The sequence below is a fragment of the Triticum urartu genome, chromosome 1 (genome assembly GCF_003073215.2).
Source record: "Triticum urartu cultivar G1812 chromosome 1, Tu2.1, whole genome shotgun sequence".
Lineage (NCBI taxonomy): Eukaryota > Viridiplantae > Streptophyta > Magnoliopsida > Poales > Poaceae > Triticum > Triticum urartu.
The window spans coordinates 396,779,029-396,796,327 of record NC_053022.1 but is presented as its reverse complement, the minus strand read 5'-3'; the positions used below and the strand labels follow the sequence as shown (position 1 = coordinate 396,796,327).

Sequence of the window (17,299 nt, the reverse complement as noted above, 5' to 3'; positions counted from 1 at the left end):
CCAAGGGAAAAGGCTTAGGTTGAAAATGTTAAAACCAAGGTTGGGCCTTGCTGGAGGAGTTTTATTCAAAGCGAACTGTCAAGGGGTTCCCATAACACCCAACCGCGTAAGGAACGCAAAATCAAGGAACATAACACTGGTATGACGGAAACTAGGGCGGCAAGAGTGGAACAAAACACCAGGCATAAGGACGAGCCTTCCACCCTTTACTAAGTATATAGATGCATTAATTAAAATAAGAGATATTGTGATTCCCAACATATCCATGTTCCAACGTGGAACAAACTTCAACTTCACCTGCAACTAGCAATGCTATAAGAGGGGCTAAGCAAAAGCGGTAACATAGACAAACAACGGTTTGCTAGGAAGGTGGGTTAGAGGCTTGACATGGCAATATGGGAGGCATGATAAACAAGTGGTAGGTAGCACGACATAGCGATAGAGCGAACAACTAGCAAGCAAAGATAGAAGTGACATCGAGGGTATGGTTATCTTGCATGAGATCCAGCAAGGAAGAAGAATGAGTCCATGAAGAAGATAAATAGACGGAATTGAACGAATCCTCACAACTCCGAAACGAAACCGAAGCTAACGAGAGAGGCAACCTGGAAAGAAGCAAGCAACATGGTAAACAACCATCACATAAACATGGCATGATGCACAATCAAGTATGATGCATGTCCGGTTTAAAGAGGCATGGCATGGCAAAGTGCACAAACAATACTACAAATTAAGTGGAGCTCAATATGCAACGACTTGCATATTGACGAAACACCACATTCAAACATTTAGTTAACTCTTGTTTATGTGCCCAACAATATTAAATGTTGTTAAACATGGCAAGAGGTGAAGCATAAGTAAACTAAACATTTTAGGCAATTTTAAGTGAGGCCGGAAGCAACAAATAACCATTCCGGTAAATCCCCACATGCATTTAGCAATTTAATGTAAACAACTATTTTAAACATTTTAAATGCTATTATCATGATGCAGATGACATGTGCAAGTTTTATGCAGTTTTTTATGAAAAAGTTGACATGAGCATATTATGAAGCATTTCTCACCCTGGTGAAAAGAAAGGGTGCCATGGCGATGAATCCAAAAATGATGCCACGGCAACATATTGGTTCTGGTAGCTCACGGAGATACCGGTGCAAAAGGTAGTGCGGCGGGAGCATGTCAAGCAAGGTTGGTGGGGTGATCCCGGATGCCGGGTTCCCACGGGTTAGTGGCATGGAAACGAGTGACAATGACAATCGTTCACGGGCGGATACAACATCTAAACATGCATCTCATACAACACATGCATTCATCCACGGTGGTCGTTCTCAACGATTATACCTTCGAAGCGTGCTTTTCCGGGGCGGTTCGAGTTCGTCGAGGGAAGTAGAGGAAGTAGTCGTTCTGCGATGGTAGTAGAAGTAGTGGTACTATTGGTCCTCGACGGTAGTGGTACATGTTTTCCTGTTCACGACGAGAGGCGCCCTGGATGGAGGTGTGAGCAGAGGATGAACGGAACACGGCGATGCAACAGTAGCTAGCGAGGCGTGGCGGAGGTCTCGCGCGGTCTTCAGGTCGACGTGAACAGGAGGCCAAGGTTAGGGCACATCGGCTGCAAGAGAAGCCAGGGTTCCTACCTGCCACCATGGCCTGCGATTGGATGACGAAGTAGCGGTCCCGCGGCACCAGGAATGGGCACGGGAGGAGGTGTAGGGGCACGGCTCACCGACGAGCAGCAGGGTCGTCGGGCAGCGCGCGGGACCACAGCGAGGATGCGAGAGGGAGGGGCGGTGCAAGGCGGTGGCTCGTCTGCGGGATCCATGGCAGCTGTGGGCGTGCCGGCGCTCCGGGTCGCCAGTGTCCGGCAGGGCCGCGTCGGCGGCCTCCGGCGAAGGAGCCAAATGGAGGCGGGGCGACGACGGCACTAGAGGGACGGGGAAAGGGAGAGAGGCGGCGGAGTGGGAGGTGCTGGCGGAAGGAGGGGAAGGGAGATCGAGAGACGGCAGCGCTAGCTGTCTCCTGGCGGCGTGAGGGAGATCGAATGGAGAAGAGGGAGTTGGGATCGGGCACTAGGGTTAGATGTAGGTGGGGGCGGCTGGGCCAAAAGGGCCGGCCTGGCTGGGAGATGTTGGGCCTAGGGAGGCCAGCTGCTGGGCCTTGGGCCACTTTGGCTGCGGGGGAAGGATGGGCCGGCCTGGCTGACTGCTCTCTCTCTCATCTAAAACTATTGCAATAACAGGAAAAAAACAAAGAAAGAAAGGAGAGAGAAAAAAGGAAGGAGGTGTTAGGGGAAGAAGTTGGACATGCGGATAATTTTCCCGGACTCACAAAAATGTGCTTGTTCCGAGAAAATAGAAAAGGCCACGATTGAAAGATTTAAATTCAAACTCATTTGATTTAAATTCAAATGATTTGAATAGAAAGTGAGGTTTGGGAAGGTACACTAGATGCATCTACTACTATTACTCCACACATCGACCGCTATCCAGCATGCATCTAGTGTATTAAGTTCATGGAAAATCGGAGTAATGCAATAAGAACGATGACATGATGTAGACGAGATCCGTTTATCTATGGCGGTAGATATAGATCCCATATTTTTATCCTTAGTAGCAACGATACATACGTGTCGGTTCCCTTTCTGTCACTGGGATCGAGCACCGTAAGATCAAACCCACTACCGGGCACCTCTTCCCAATTGCAAGATAAATATATCAAGTTGGCCAAACAAAACCCAAATATCGGGGAAGAAATACAAGGCTATTAGAGATCATGCATAAGAGAGATCAAAGAAACTCAAATACTTTCATGGATATAAAAAGATAGATCTGATCATAAACTCAAAGTTCATCGATCCCAACAAACACACTGCAAAAGAGTTACATCATATGGATCTCCAAGAGACCAGTGTATTGAGAATCAAAAGAGAGAGATGAAGCCATCTAGCTACTAACTACAGACCCGAAGGTATACAAATAGCTACTCATGCATCATCAAAGAGGCACCAATGGAAGTGGTGAATCCCTCCGTGATGGTGTCTAGATTGGATCTGGTGGTTCTAGACTCTGTGGCGGCTAGATGAATATTTCGTTGACTCCCCTAGGGTTTCTGGAACATTGGGGTATTTATAGAGCAAAGAAGCGATCCGGGGGCACCCCAGGTGGGCACAACCCGCCAGGGCGCGCCTGGGCCTCCTGGCACGCCTTGGTGGGTTGTCCCCTCCTCAGGTCTCCCCCAGGTGCAACCAGGGCCCGATGTCTTCCTTCTGGTCCATAAAAAATCTCCGTAAAGTTTCGTGGCATTTGGACTCTATTTGATATTGATTTTCTGCGATGTAAAAAACATGGAAAAACAGCAACTGGCACTTGGCACTATGTCAATAGGTTAGTACCAAAAAATGATATAAAAGGACTATAAAATGATTATAAAACATCCAAGATTGATAATAAAATAGCATGGAACAATCAAAAATTATAGATACGTTGGAGACGTATAGCATCCCCAAGCTTAACTCCTACTCGTCCTCGAGTAGGTAAGTGACAAAAATAGACTTTTTGATGTGGAGTGTTGTTCATCATGTCATATCATATTCTTTTCTTTATAGCATGGACAGTTGGACTTTTATGTGATTCAAAGCAATAGTCTAGTTTTGACATAATAATTTAGATACTCAAGCATATCAACAAGCAACCATGTCTTTCAAAATATTAACGCTAAAATAAGTTATCCCTAGCCCATCATGCTCAAACATTGATCCATTCATGAAACACACTCGAATATTAACTACACCCAATACTTAAGCATGATCATATTGCCTCCTAGTTGGTGCTTTTGTAAGAGAAGATGGAGACTCAAATTTCAAAATAAAAATTGCATAAAGTAAAATAAAGGCCCTTCGCAGAGGGAAGTAGGAATTTGTAGAGGTGCCAGAGCTCAAAGCGAAAAACTTAGAGATAATTTTTTTGGGAGGTGTATCCATCCCACCAAAGAAAATGACTTAGAGTTCCCAATACTTTCCATGCATAGATATATCATAGGCGGTTCCCAAATAGAAAATAAAGTTTATTCCTTTTTCCACCATAACTTTCTCTTTCCATGGCTAACCATATCCACGGGTGCCCTCCATACCAACACTTTCCAAGGAATTTATTATTTGACAACGTAAAGTAAATTCATTTGTTTTTGCATTTCGGGACTGGGCATTCCTAATACCATTGCCTTACTCTCGTGCAATGACAAGTGAATAAACACTCATTTTGAGAATAACACATCTAGCATGGAAAATATTAGCCACCCCTCACCGCTCCACGAGCGAAACAAACACACAAAACAGAAGTTTATTTTGAAAATTAGAGATGGCACATGCAAATTTGCTTAGAACGGTAAAAGAATACCGCATATAGGTAGATATAGTGGACTCATGTGGCAAAACTAGTTTAAAGGATTTTGGATGCACAAGTAGTGATCATACTTAGTGCAAAATGAAGGCTAGTAAAAGATTGGGAAGCGGCCAACCAAGAAACGAATAATATCATAAGCAAGCATTAAGCATACTTAACACCGAATAATGCACCATAAGTAGGATATAATTTCATTGCATGATTATTGACTTTCGTGCATGCATAGGGAATCACAAACCTTAACACCAATATTCTTACTAAAGCATAATTACTCATCAAGATGACTCATATATCACATCATCATATCTCAAAATTATTACTAATAATAAAGTTTATTTTGTCCAATGATCTTCATGACATTTTTTCTCTTTTCTTAATCCTTCTTGGATATCTATCACTTCGGGACTAATTTTCATGTGTTGCTTTTCATAAGCTCAAACAAATATAAGTGAAGATCATGAGCATAACAAATTTTATTTCTCTCAAAATAATTTAAGTGAAGCAAGAGAGAATTTCTTCAAAAAATTTCTAACTTCAAAATAAATCTAAGTGAAGCAAGAGAGCATTTCTTCAAAAATAACAAAGCACACCATGCTCAAAAAGATATAAGTGAATCACTAGAGCAAGTCCCAGCTCATAAAAGATTTAAGTGAAGCATAAAGAGCAATTCTAACAAGTCAAGATATAATTTTGGCTGTCTCAAATAGGTGTGTCCAACAAGGATTGGTGACTTAAAACACAAAATAAAACAAGCAACGACACATATCATACAAGACGCTCCAAGCAAAACACATATCATGTGACGAATAAAAACATAGTCTCGAGTAAAATACCAATAGTTGTTGGAAGAAAGCGGGGATGCCACTCGTGGGCATCCCCAAGCTTAGTTGGTTGCTCATGCTTGGATAATAGCTTGGGATGTTGGGGCATCCCCAAGCTTAGGCTCTTACATCCTTCCTTCATCCATCGTAACATAACCCAAAACTTGATAACTTCAATCACACAAAACTCAACAAAGCCTTCGTGAGATCCGTTAGTATAAGAATAATAAATCACTACTATAAGTGTTGTATCAAACCAATTCATATTTTGTTTTTGTATTATATCTACTGCATTCCAACTTTTCTATGGCAAAAACTCATCAAAGAAAACCATAGAGCCATCAAAATAAGCACACAACACAAAGAAAACAGAATCTGTCAAAACAGAACAGTCTGTAGCAATCTGACTATTTCGAATACTTCTGTAATTGAAAAAACTCTGAAAAATTAGGACGACCTGAGAAATTTGTATATTGATCTACTTCAAGTGGAATGGGTATTTTATCGCTCTCTGGTAAAAAAATGAAAATTAATTTGGCCAGCGTAAAAGTTTCTGTTTTTCAGCAAGATCAAACAACTATCACCCCAGAAGATCCTAAAGGCTTTACTTGGCACAAACGCTAATTAAAACATAAAAAGCACAATCATAACAATAGCATAATTGTGCTAACACTCAAAAATAGGAAGCAAAAAGCAAAAAAAATGTATTCATTGGGTTGCCTCCCAACAAGCACTATAGTTTTACGCCCTTAGCTAGGTATAAAGCAAGGATCTAAGTTTTGTCATCTTTGGTTCGAGATCCATAAGATGCCCTCATGATTTATTCATAGGGTGGCTTAATTATAGTTCTAGGAAAGTGTTCCATACCCTTCCTGAAAGGAAATTGGAACTTACTATTTCCTTCTTTCATATCAATCACGACACCGATAGTGCGTAAAAACGGTCTACCAAGAATAATTGGACAAGATGGATTGCAATCAATATCAAGAACAATAAAATCTATGGGCACATAATTTCTATTTGCAAGAATGAGAGCATCATTAATTCTTCCCATAGGGTTTTTAATAGTAGAATCCGCCAAGTGAAAATTCAAAGAACATGATTCAATATCGGTAAGACCAAGCACATCACATAAAGATTTCGGAATTGTAGAAACACTAGCACCCAAGTCACACAAAGCAAAACACTCATAATTTTTAATCTTGACTTTGATAGTAGGTTCCCATTCATCATGCAATTTTCTAGGAATTGAAACTTCTAACTCCATTTTTTCTTAAAGAGCTTTCATCATAGTATCAACAATATGTTTAGTAAAAGCTTTATTTTGTTCATAGGCATGGGGTGAATTTATCATGGATTGCAACAAAGAAATACAAACAATAAAATATCAAATATCATAATTAAAGTCTTTGTAATCCAAAAGAGTGGGTACATCACTAGCTAAAGTTTTGACCTCTTCAAACCCACTTTCATCATTTTTCTCAACAAGATTTTCACCCTCCAAAATATTGGGACGCCTTCTACCTAAAGTTGACTCTTCTCCAGTCCCTTTTTCGTCAATATTAACTTTACTAAACAAGGAATCAATAGAAGAAACACCAATCATTTTAAGATCTTCATCACTTTTGCGAAAGAAATCACTAGCAAAAGCTTTCTCTAAGAATTATCTTTTAGCTCTAAGCATAGAGGTCTTTTCTTACTTTCATCCATAGAAACATAAAGAGGTTTAATTGATTCATCAACCTTAGGCACAAAAATTTTCATCTTGAGATTTTCGACATCATGAGCAATTCTATCAACACTTCTAGACAAATCATCAATCTTATTCAACTTTTATTCTATGGAAGTGTTGAAAACTTTTTGCGTGTTGATAAATTCTTTAATATTATTCTCAAGATCAGAGGTATTCCTATTATTATTATAAGATTGATTTCCATAGGAATTACCATAATTATTAGAGGAATTACTAGGAAAATGCCTAGGGTTAAAATTACCTCTATAAGCATTGTTGTTGAAATTATTTTGAGAAATGAAATTCACATCAATGGCATCACTATTTTGCTCAATCAAAGTAGACAAAGGCATATCATTAAGATCAATAGGAGCACTTCTACTAGCAACCAATTTCACAAGAGCATCAACTTTTTCACTCAAAGAAGAAATTTCTTCAACTTGATTAACTTTTTTACTAGTAGGAGCCCTTTCGGTATGCCATTGCGAATAATTTGCCATGATATTGTCAAGAAATTTGGTGGCTTCACCCATAGTAATTTCCATAAAAGTACCACCTACGGTGGAATCTAAAAGATTACGAGAAACGAAATTCAACCCCATGTACAATTTTTGTATGATCATCCAAAGATTTAACCCATGAGTTGGGAAATTCGTTAGCATCATTTTCATCCTTTCCCAAGATTGTGCAACATGCTCATGTTCAAGTTGCTTGAAATTCATGATCTGGGTTCTAAGGGAAATAATTTTTGCAGGCAGAAAATACTTAGTGATAAAAGCATCTTTGCACTTATTCCAAGAATCGATACTATTGAGAGGCAAAGAAGAGAACCAATTTTTTGCAGAATCACGCAAAGAAAACGAAAATAATTTCATATTGACCACATCATTGTCCACATATTTTTTCTTTTGCATATCGCATAATTCGACGAAGGTATTAAGATGGGATGCGACATCCTCATTAGGAGTACCGGAAAATTGGTCTTTCATAACAAGATTCAGCAAAGCAGTATTAATATCACAAGTCTCCGCACTAGTGGCGGGAGGAGCAAGTGGAGTGCCAATAAAATCATTGTTGTTGGTATTTGAGAAATCACATAACTTGGTGTTCTCTTGAGTCATGATGACTATACAACAAGATTGCACTCAAAAACATATCCGGTAAGAAAACGGCGAATGGAAAAAAGAGGCGAATAAAACGGCAAATCTTTTTGAAGTGGGGGAGAGGAAAACGAGAGGTAAATGGAAAATAATGTAAATTGCGAGGAGATGAGATTTGTGATTAGGAACCTGGTTGTGAAGAAGATCCTCCCCGACAACGGCGCTAGAAATTCCTTTTGATGTCACTTGAAGCTACGTCGGTTTTTTCCCCAAAGATGAAGGGATGATGCAGCACAGCGGCGGTAGGTATTTCCCTCAGATATGAAACCAAGGTTATCGAACCAGTAGGAGAACCAAGCAACACAACGTAAACAGCCCATGCACACAAATAACAACCACCCGCAACCTGACATGTTAAAGGGGTTGTCAATCCCTTTCGGGTAACGGCGCCAGAAATGGCACGTGGACGGGAGAAAGTTGTAAATATTGATAGATCGAATGCCAAATAAAATAAATTGCAGCAATATATTTTTGGGCTTTTTGGTTTAATAGATCTGAAAATAAAAGCAAATAAAAATAGATCGCGAAGGCAAATAATATGAGAAAGAGACCTGGGGGCCGTAGGTTTCACGAGTGGCTTCTCTCGAGAAAAATAGCAAAACGGTGGGTGAACAAATTACTATTGGGCAATTGATAGAACCTCAAATAATTATGACAATATCCAGGCAATGATCATTACATAGGCATCACGTCCAAGATTAGTAGACCGACTCCTGGCTGCATCTACTACTATTACTCCACATATCGATTGCTATCCAACATGCATCTAGTGTATTAAGTTCATGGAAAAATGGAGTAATGCAATAAGAACGATGACATGATGTAGACGAGATCCATTTATCTATGGCGGTAGATATAGATCCCATCTTTTTATCCTTAGTAGCAACGATACATACGTGTTGGTTCCCTTTCTGTCACTAGGATCAAGCACCGTAAGATTGAACCCAGTACCGGGCACCTCTTCCCATTGCAAGATAAATAGATCAAGTTGGCCAAACAAAAACCAAATATCGGAGAAGAAATACGAGGCTATAAGAGATCATGCATAAAAGAGATCAAAGAAACTCAAATACTTTCATGGATATAAAAAGATAGATCTGATCATAAACTCAAAGTTCATCGATCCCAACAAACACACCGCAAAGGAGTTACATCATATGGATCTCCAAGAGACCATTGTATTGAGAATCAGAAGAGAGAGATGAAGCCATCTAGTTACTAACTACGGACCTCAAGGTCTACAAAGAACTACTCACGCATCATCGGAGAGGCACCAATGGAAGTGGTGAACCCCTGCGTGATGGTGTCTAGATTGGATCTGGTGGTTCTGGACTCTGCGACGGCTGGATGAATATTTCGTCGACTCCCCTAGGGTTTCTGGAATATTGGGGTATTTATAGAGCAAAGAGGCGGTCCGAGGGGCACCCGAGGTGGGCACAACCCACCAAGGCGCACCTGGGCCTCCTGGCACACCCTGGTGGGTTGTCCCCTCCTCGAGACTCCCCCTAGGTGCAACCAGGGCCTAATGTCTTCCTTCTGGTCCATAAAAAATCTCCGTAAAGTTTCGTGGCATTTGGACTCCGTTTGATATTGATTTTCTGCGATGTAAAAAACATGGAAAAATAGCAACTGGCACTTGGCACTATGTCAATAGGTTAGTACCAAAAAATGATATAAAATGATTATAAAACATCCAAGATTGATAATAAAACAACATGGAATAATAAAAAAATATAGATACATTGGAGATGTATCAGAGGGGATCAATTTCCATGGAATCACAGATCGGTGGCGCCGGAGGACATGCCAGGGCCGCGCTTCAGGTGGTGGGCAGCAAGGGCAAATCAGATCGAGGAAGTGTCACATCGATTGGAGAGAAGTTCCAAGGAGCTGCGCCTGGTGCAGCACAAGGCGGATGTGCAAGTTGATCTCAGGTGAGAGATGCTGAGGGATGTTAGCATCTGGCAGCGTCGCATTGATTTCGAGCTAGGGCTAATGTCAGAGATCATATTCACGGAGTCGACTACAGAGGAAAGAACGCGCATGCCTGTGCAATGGCATGAGCAGCCGGTGCAACTGTTCAAATGGGCGGTAGGAGAAGCCAAATCGCGGGAGCAGTTGCGGCGGTGCCGTTGGGCATGCATCGTAGGTGAGGTGAGCTGCCCTCCTTCCCCGCCAGCGATGCAGTGACCTAGTCAATTGCTGCTGCAATTAACTTGCAATGCCATGTCAGTTTGTAACCTTGACAATCACTCCATCTATATGTATTGTATTCCTGTGAAAATACTTGGTCGTTTGGAAAAAGATGATAATTGATTTATCACTAGTTTTAGAATGCTTGGTCGTGACAATCAACCGAAGCCACAACCTGAAGTCTCCATCACGTAATACTTTACGGTCGATCGCACCAACAGATGGTCGGTCGGACCGGCGTCTCACTGAAGGGACACGCATCAGCTTGGTCTGACATGTATGACCAGTTACATCACTGACTTGTGCGATCGCATTTGAGTAGTGTAGTACTCCCTCTATCTCAGTTTACAAGTCTTGCATGTGTACATAGGTCATTAATTTGACCAACTTAATAAGAGGCATACATTAAAAAATCATTACAAACTTCATATATTCAGAGTATTTTTTATGTTAAACAATTTATTTTATATAAGTTACATTGACGACCTAGATACCTGTGCAAGCCTTGTAAACTGAGATGGAGGGAGTACTTGAAATTTATGTTCCACTAAACTCATCGGGAGCCGTTTCAGGCCTCGAAACCAAAACCATCAATTAATCTTTAGCTTGTTCCCATCACATTCCAAAAGTGCATACAAATGCTCCCACCTCGTTTCTTGTTTCTTAACATATCTACCAATAAGAGATGTGGGGCATTGTAACATTTGTAACATCCCAAATTTGCAATTTGGAATGTTATACACTAGATCATCATGCATATCATATTTTCATGCATTTTAGTTGATCCTAGAAATTTCACGCAACTCAAGGACCTTCGGAGAGAGTTGGAGATTTCGTTATTTTCATATTTGAGAGTTTTCTCAAATTGAAAAGAGGATCATTTGATTTATTTATTTCATCTTCAATTATTTTTCCAATATCAAAAATATGAGAGAGGGAATAATATGACTTTCCCAAATTTAGGAAAAATGAAGATTTAATGAATAATCAAATTTTGGTTTTTCCGGAGTTTTGTTTGCTTTTATTTGGATAGGGAAAAATGCGCGTTTTCAAAAATTGCATCTAGGTCCGAGGAAAGTTCATTTTGTTCGGACTCATTTTTAGGAGTCGGGGAAAATTTACTTTAGGTTTTTCGGAGTTCGTTTAGTTTTCTTTTCTTTTGTTTTTCTGCGCGCGTAACCGTTTAAAAAAAAGAGAGCCAGCGCCCGCCTGGGCCAAGGGCCCAGCCCCCCAGGCCCCGTGCGCCAGGCGCAGCCGCCAGCCCCGCCGCCTGCCTTGCGCCGCCTAGGCCGAGTCCTAGTAGGACTCTAACCCCCCCTCCTATTGCTTGCCCCCTCCCCCAAGAAACCCCCCCCAAACCCCCCCCCCCACCTATATAAATACCCCCATAACCCCCCCTCTCTCCCCAAACCCTAAGCCACCGCCGCCTATAGCCGCCGCTGCCGCCTTAAGCCGCCGCCGCCGCCCTAAGCCGCCGCCGCCGGAGGTAGCCCCGCGCCGCGCCTCTTTTTCTTTCCCCGGTTCGGTTTTTCTTAAAAGAACCGTTCCGTTTCTTTTCCGTTTTTCTTTCCGGTTTTTCTTTTCGGTTTCTTTTCCGAGAACCCTAGATCGGTTTTCGTTCTTCTTTCGGACCGTTCATCTCAACGAACGTGATCACCGATTTTTTCTGGTTGACGACGCCCGTTCGTTTAACCGTTCGTCTCTTTCTTTTCGTCGGATTTATTCCGCGATCGCGATCCCAGATCCGATCTTCGTTCTAGTCTTTCTTCCCGCTCGTTTATCGGAATCAGGTGATTCAAGCGCCTGGAGTTTCGTTTCGAAACCGCCATTCCGTCTAATCAACTTGAACAAGCCTTTGCTACAATAAAATTTGACCTAGTTTCAACCTGCTAGAACCGAGTTGTTTTCTTCCGCCGTTTGTTTTCCATTTCTTTGTTCGGTTCTTTCTTTCGTTGCAACCGGAGTTCTTAAGTTGAACTCTCTGGTTCGTTCCCTTGTTCGAGTTTTACCTGTGCATTAGATGAGTACTTATTGTGTGCTTGTTGTTTGTCTGCGATAGATCACCCGGATTGCGCCGCTTGTTACTTCGAAACCCTAGGTCTCGCGGATCAGCAGCAAGGCAAGTAACACTTTGATCATACCTTTTCTACAACCCATGTTTTATTGCATTAGATCAATCCTCTCACAGTGCATGATTAGGATCTAATTAAATTGTGGGATGGGAAGTAGATGAGGTAGTACCTATTACCTGTATTATTATCAAACCTTTGGGAGTTATTTCTACGTTTGCTTATTATGCCATGCTATGCTAGTAGACGTGGATTGGGTGAGTGATATCCATGACAGATGTGAGATTGATAATTAAGGGTTTATCTAAGGTGGCAACTTAAACACACATCTGGGTGGATTGAGGCACCTGATGTCTATCAGGACTTGCCTGTTTTTATTTCGGACCGCCACCCAGGCTCAAAGGGATCATAAGATCATTCATGCTAGTAACTTCTATGTGCAGCCACAAGCCATTATGGGCTCTGGCATAGTTGACTAAGTCGTGCGAACTCTTACGGGTAGACTAGCAGATGTAGGGGAAAGTTGGTGTACCGGTCTACCCACATGTAAGGTGCTAGCGCTTCTGAAAGACTGTGTCTCGGTCATCCGTCTTCTCAAACACCCTGTAGTGCGAGAAACCAAACGGAGGCGGTCGAGTCTTGTGGGGAAAAGTGCGCAAACCTCTGCATAGTGTATAAACTAATCATGGTTAGCCGTGTCCCCGGTTATGGACAACTTGAGTATCTAGTACTTGAATATCATGTGAATCTCATCATGTTACTTCTAATTAATGTTGTTGGGTTTTAATTGTTCACTTAATTGGGATCGGAATGCTGTCAACCATTCTCGATGTTTAACAACTACCATGATAGTTAAATAAATTTATTCCTTTGCAGTAGGGAAAAACTGGCTTTACGCAAAACTGTAACCATAGAGCTTTCCACCAACCATATATGCATATAGTATAGCTGTTTCATTCCATTGTTCTCTATGTGTTACATTGCCAGCATATTCCATGTGCTGACCCGTTTTCGGGCTGCAACTTCTCATGTTGCAGACTTTTCAGACGACGAGTAAGGTGCTTTTAGGTCGTGGTTTTATACTCAGTGATGCCGTTGGAGTTGATGGACCCATTTATCTTCCGAGTCTTCCGCTGTTATCGTTATTAGATGGCCATAAGCCAGATTTATTGTAATAAGTTCTCTTTGAGACAACGATGTAATAAGTGTGTGATTGCCACTCTACTATAAATCCTTCGATGTACTGTGTGGTGTCAGCATTACTGATCCAGGGATGACACCGGAGCACAGTAGACTTGATCCATTCGGGTCGGGTCGCTACAGAGATGGTATCAGAGCACACGCTGACTGTAGGACACGACCACTAAGTTAAAGCCATAGATCACTATTCTCTTCTCATTTTCTAACTCCTCGTCTTTTCTACTCTTTTAGGATGACGAACGCGAAGATTAAGTACGCTCAACCGGATGAAGGCACACCATTTGGATTTCACCTGAAGGAAATCACCAAGTACCTGAACATTGGATTACCAAGCTTCACGGGAACCTTCAACGCCACTCTGCCTGAAGAGGAGCGCTGGAAGATTCAAGCTCACGTTCCGGGAAGGACATTCGCACCAATCACGAAGCCCATAGATAGTGTTTTCAATGCACCAACCTGGAGTCTGGGAAGAAGCATGGCAGCTCATATCACCATGGGACGCATTGGAGAAGTTTATCAAGAAGACCTCAAGGACACTATCTACCAGATTTGCGGACGCCGAGACGAACAATGGGAGTTAGTCAGCACCAAGAAGGATAGATCCATTGCATCTTTCATCCAGGAGTTAAACCAGCACATTCGACGCCACGAGAACCAGATGTGCAATGATATGATAGAGTTGAAGAATGCAAAGGCAAGGATCATCGAGCTAGAAGGAGAACTGAAGTCTACACGCAAGGACTACATGGACGAGATCGTAGCTCTAGCAAGACACAATGGCGATCTTAAGCAGGAGATTGAAGAACTCAAGAGGAAGTTAGCATCCAAGGAGGAAGACGAGTATGTCGCATGTCCGGACAACTACATCATCATCGACGACACCGATTCGGATCCAAGTGAACCCGACTTTGAAGACGAAGCTAGAGCAGATATCATGGAGTCTTCCACCGGTTCAAATTTCTAGATGACCACCAGATAGTAGTAGTATTCCCCCATGTAAACATCATAGTCGAGCAGTTTTGCGATAGTTTTAGACCGATTGAAAGCCCTTGTTTGATTGAATGAAGTGAATTTGTGTGCATTTGCTCATGTGCATTGGGGTAGTGTTTTTCTCTTTAGACCTCACTCTATTCTTAATTCTCGTCTTTTCTAAACCCTCAGATGCCTCCGAGACGTGACAATGGATTTCCACCGGAGCTCACTCAGTTGATCCAGCAGCAGAATCAATTGATGCAGATGTTAGTCCAGAACCAGCAGAACAACAACAACAACAACAACAACAACCCACCACCACCACCACCTGTTGACCACTTAGCCCGTTTCCTTAGGCTGAATCCGCCGGTGTTTTCCAGTAGCACCGAGCCAATAGTAGCAGACGATTGGCTCCGCAAGATAGGAAGGGAGTTGACCACTGCAGGATGCACAGATGGTGAGAAAGTGAAGTTTGCCGCACATCATCTTGACGGACCCGCGGCAGCATGGTGGGAGAATTTCACAGCCACTTACCCAGTTGACACTGTCACATGGGATCAGTTTCAGCAAGCCTTCCGCACTGCCATGTTTCAGCAGGAGCTATGGCCATGAAGAAGCGTGAGTTTCGCAACTTACGCCAAGGAGGAAGGACAGTTGGCCAGTACGTTGACGATTTCAGCAAGTTAGCACGTTATGCCCCAGATGACGTTGCTACGGATGCAGCTAAGTAGGAGAAGTTTCTGGAAGGACTGAATGATGAACTAAGCATGCAGCTGATGGTAGGAGTTTCAACAACTACCAGGAGTTGGTAGATCGTGCCATCATGACTGAAGGAAAGAAACAGCAGATTGAGAACCGTAAGAGGAAGTATGGATAGGGGAAGTATAACTCTGGAGCCCAGCAGAAGCCTCGATTTGCCCCTAAACCGGGATTTCAGTTTCAGCATACCCATGGAGGAGGTAGTTCGCACAACCATAATGGCCACAAGAATGGTAATGGGAATGGAGGAAGCAACGGCCAGAACCGTACCACCCCATCGACTCCAACCAAGAGAGATCTGAGTCAAGTCACTTGTTTCAAGTGTTCCAAGACCGGACATTATGCCAATGAATGTCCTGAAGGCCAGAATGGAAATGGCAATGGAAACTCTGGGAAGAAGCCGAACCCTTTCAATAGAGGACAGGTGAACCACGTCAATGTGGAGGAGGTTGAAGATCAGCCTGATGCAGTAATCGGTAAGTTTTTGGTTAAGACATTTACCGCACTCGTTCTTTTTGATACTGGTGCATCGCATTCATACATATCAAGGGGATTTGTGGAAAAATATAGCCTGCCCACTAGGATTCTTAAAACGCCTATGCTAGTAAGCTCGCCAGGAGCAGAGTACATGGCCAGACAAGGATGTTTCCAAGTGCCATTAAGTATAGGAAGGCATGTTTTCCCAACGGATTTAATTATTCTGGAGTCCCAAGGTCTGGATGTGATTCTTGGTATGGATTGGCTGTCGATGTATGGAGGAAACATCGATTGCGCCAGTAAGACAATTTTGCTTACCACACCAGAAGGAAGAAGGATCAAGTATGTATCCCGGCATGTGCCAAACAGGACACAAGTGAACTGCCTAACAGGAGTTGTGCAAGAAGAAGTACCAGTGGTAAAGGATTTTCCTGATGTATTTCCTGAGGAATTACCAGGCATGCCACCGGATAGAGACATTGAGTTTTTGATTGAGTTATTGCCAGGTACAGGCTCAATATCGAAGCAACCATACCGGATGCCGGCAAAGGATTTGGTGGAAATTAAGAATCAGATTAAGGAGTTATTGGATAAAGGTTACATTCGCCCAAGTTCTTCGCCTTGGGGATCACCCGTACTTCTAGTGGAAAAGAAGGATGGATCATTAAGGATGGTTGTTGATTATCGAGGATTGAATGAAGTAACCATCAAGAATAAGTACCCACTGCCAATGATTAATGATCTGTTTGATCGTTTGCAAGGGGCTAAAGTGTTTTCCAAGATCGATTTGCGATCAGGGTACCATCAGTTGAAGATTCGAGAGCAGGACATACCTAAGACAGCATTCACCACAAGATATGGACTGTATGAGTATACCGTTATGTCATTTGGATTGACTAACGCACCTGCCTATTTTATGAACCTGATGAACAAAGTGTTTATGGAGTTTTTGGATAAGTTCGTCGTAGTGTTCATTGATGACATCCTGGTTTATTCAAAGAATGAAGAGGAGCATAAGGAACATTTGCGTTTGGTTTTGGAGAAGCTAAGGGAACATCAGTTATATGCCAAGTTCAGCAAATGTGAATTTTGGTTAAAGGAAGTTGGATTTCTTGGACACGTTATATCCGGAGAAGGTATAGCAGTTGACCCCACTAAGGTTGAGACCGTAACCGAATGGGAATCACCAACGACAGTTGGAGAGATCCGGAGTTTTCTTGGACTCGCAGGATACTACCAGAGATTCATTGAGAACTTTTCAAAGATTGCAAAGCCTATGACTGAATTGTTGAAGAAGGATACTAAGTTCAATTGGACTAAGGAATGTGAGGCTAGTTTCCAGGAGTTGAAGAAACGCTTGGTTACCTCACCAGTATTGATTTTGCCAGATCAGAACAAGGATTATGAGGTGTATTGCGACGCTTCACGTCGAGGACTTGGAGCAGTGCTTATGCAGGAAGGAAGAGTTGTTTCGTATGCTTCACGACAACTGAAGCCTCATGAGTTGAATTATGCC

General features: G+C 42.3%; 1 long non-coding RNA gene across 1 annotated transcript; it reads right to left on the bottom strand.

The window, feature by feature from the left end:
- Positions 1-460: 460 nt before the first annotated feature.
- LOC125534578 lies at positions 461-2,037 on the bottom strand. The gene is made up of 2 exons (XR_007294514.1): positions 1,342-2,037; positions 461-605 (listed from the first exon to the last, which is right to left on the bottom strand). It is a non-coding gene; the product is annotated as an uncharacterized LOC125534578 (long non-coding RNA).
- Positions 2,038-17,299: the final 15,262 nt, after the last annotated feature.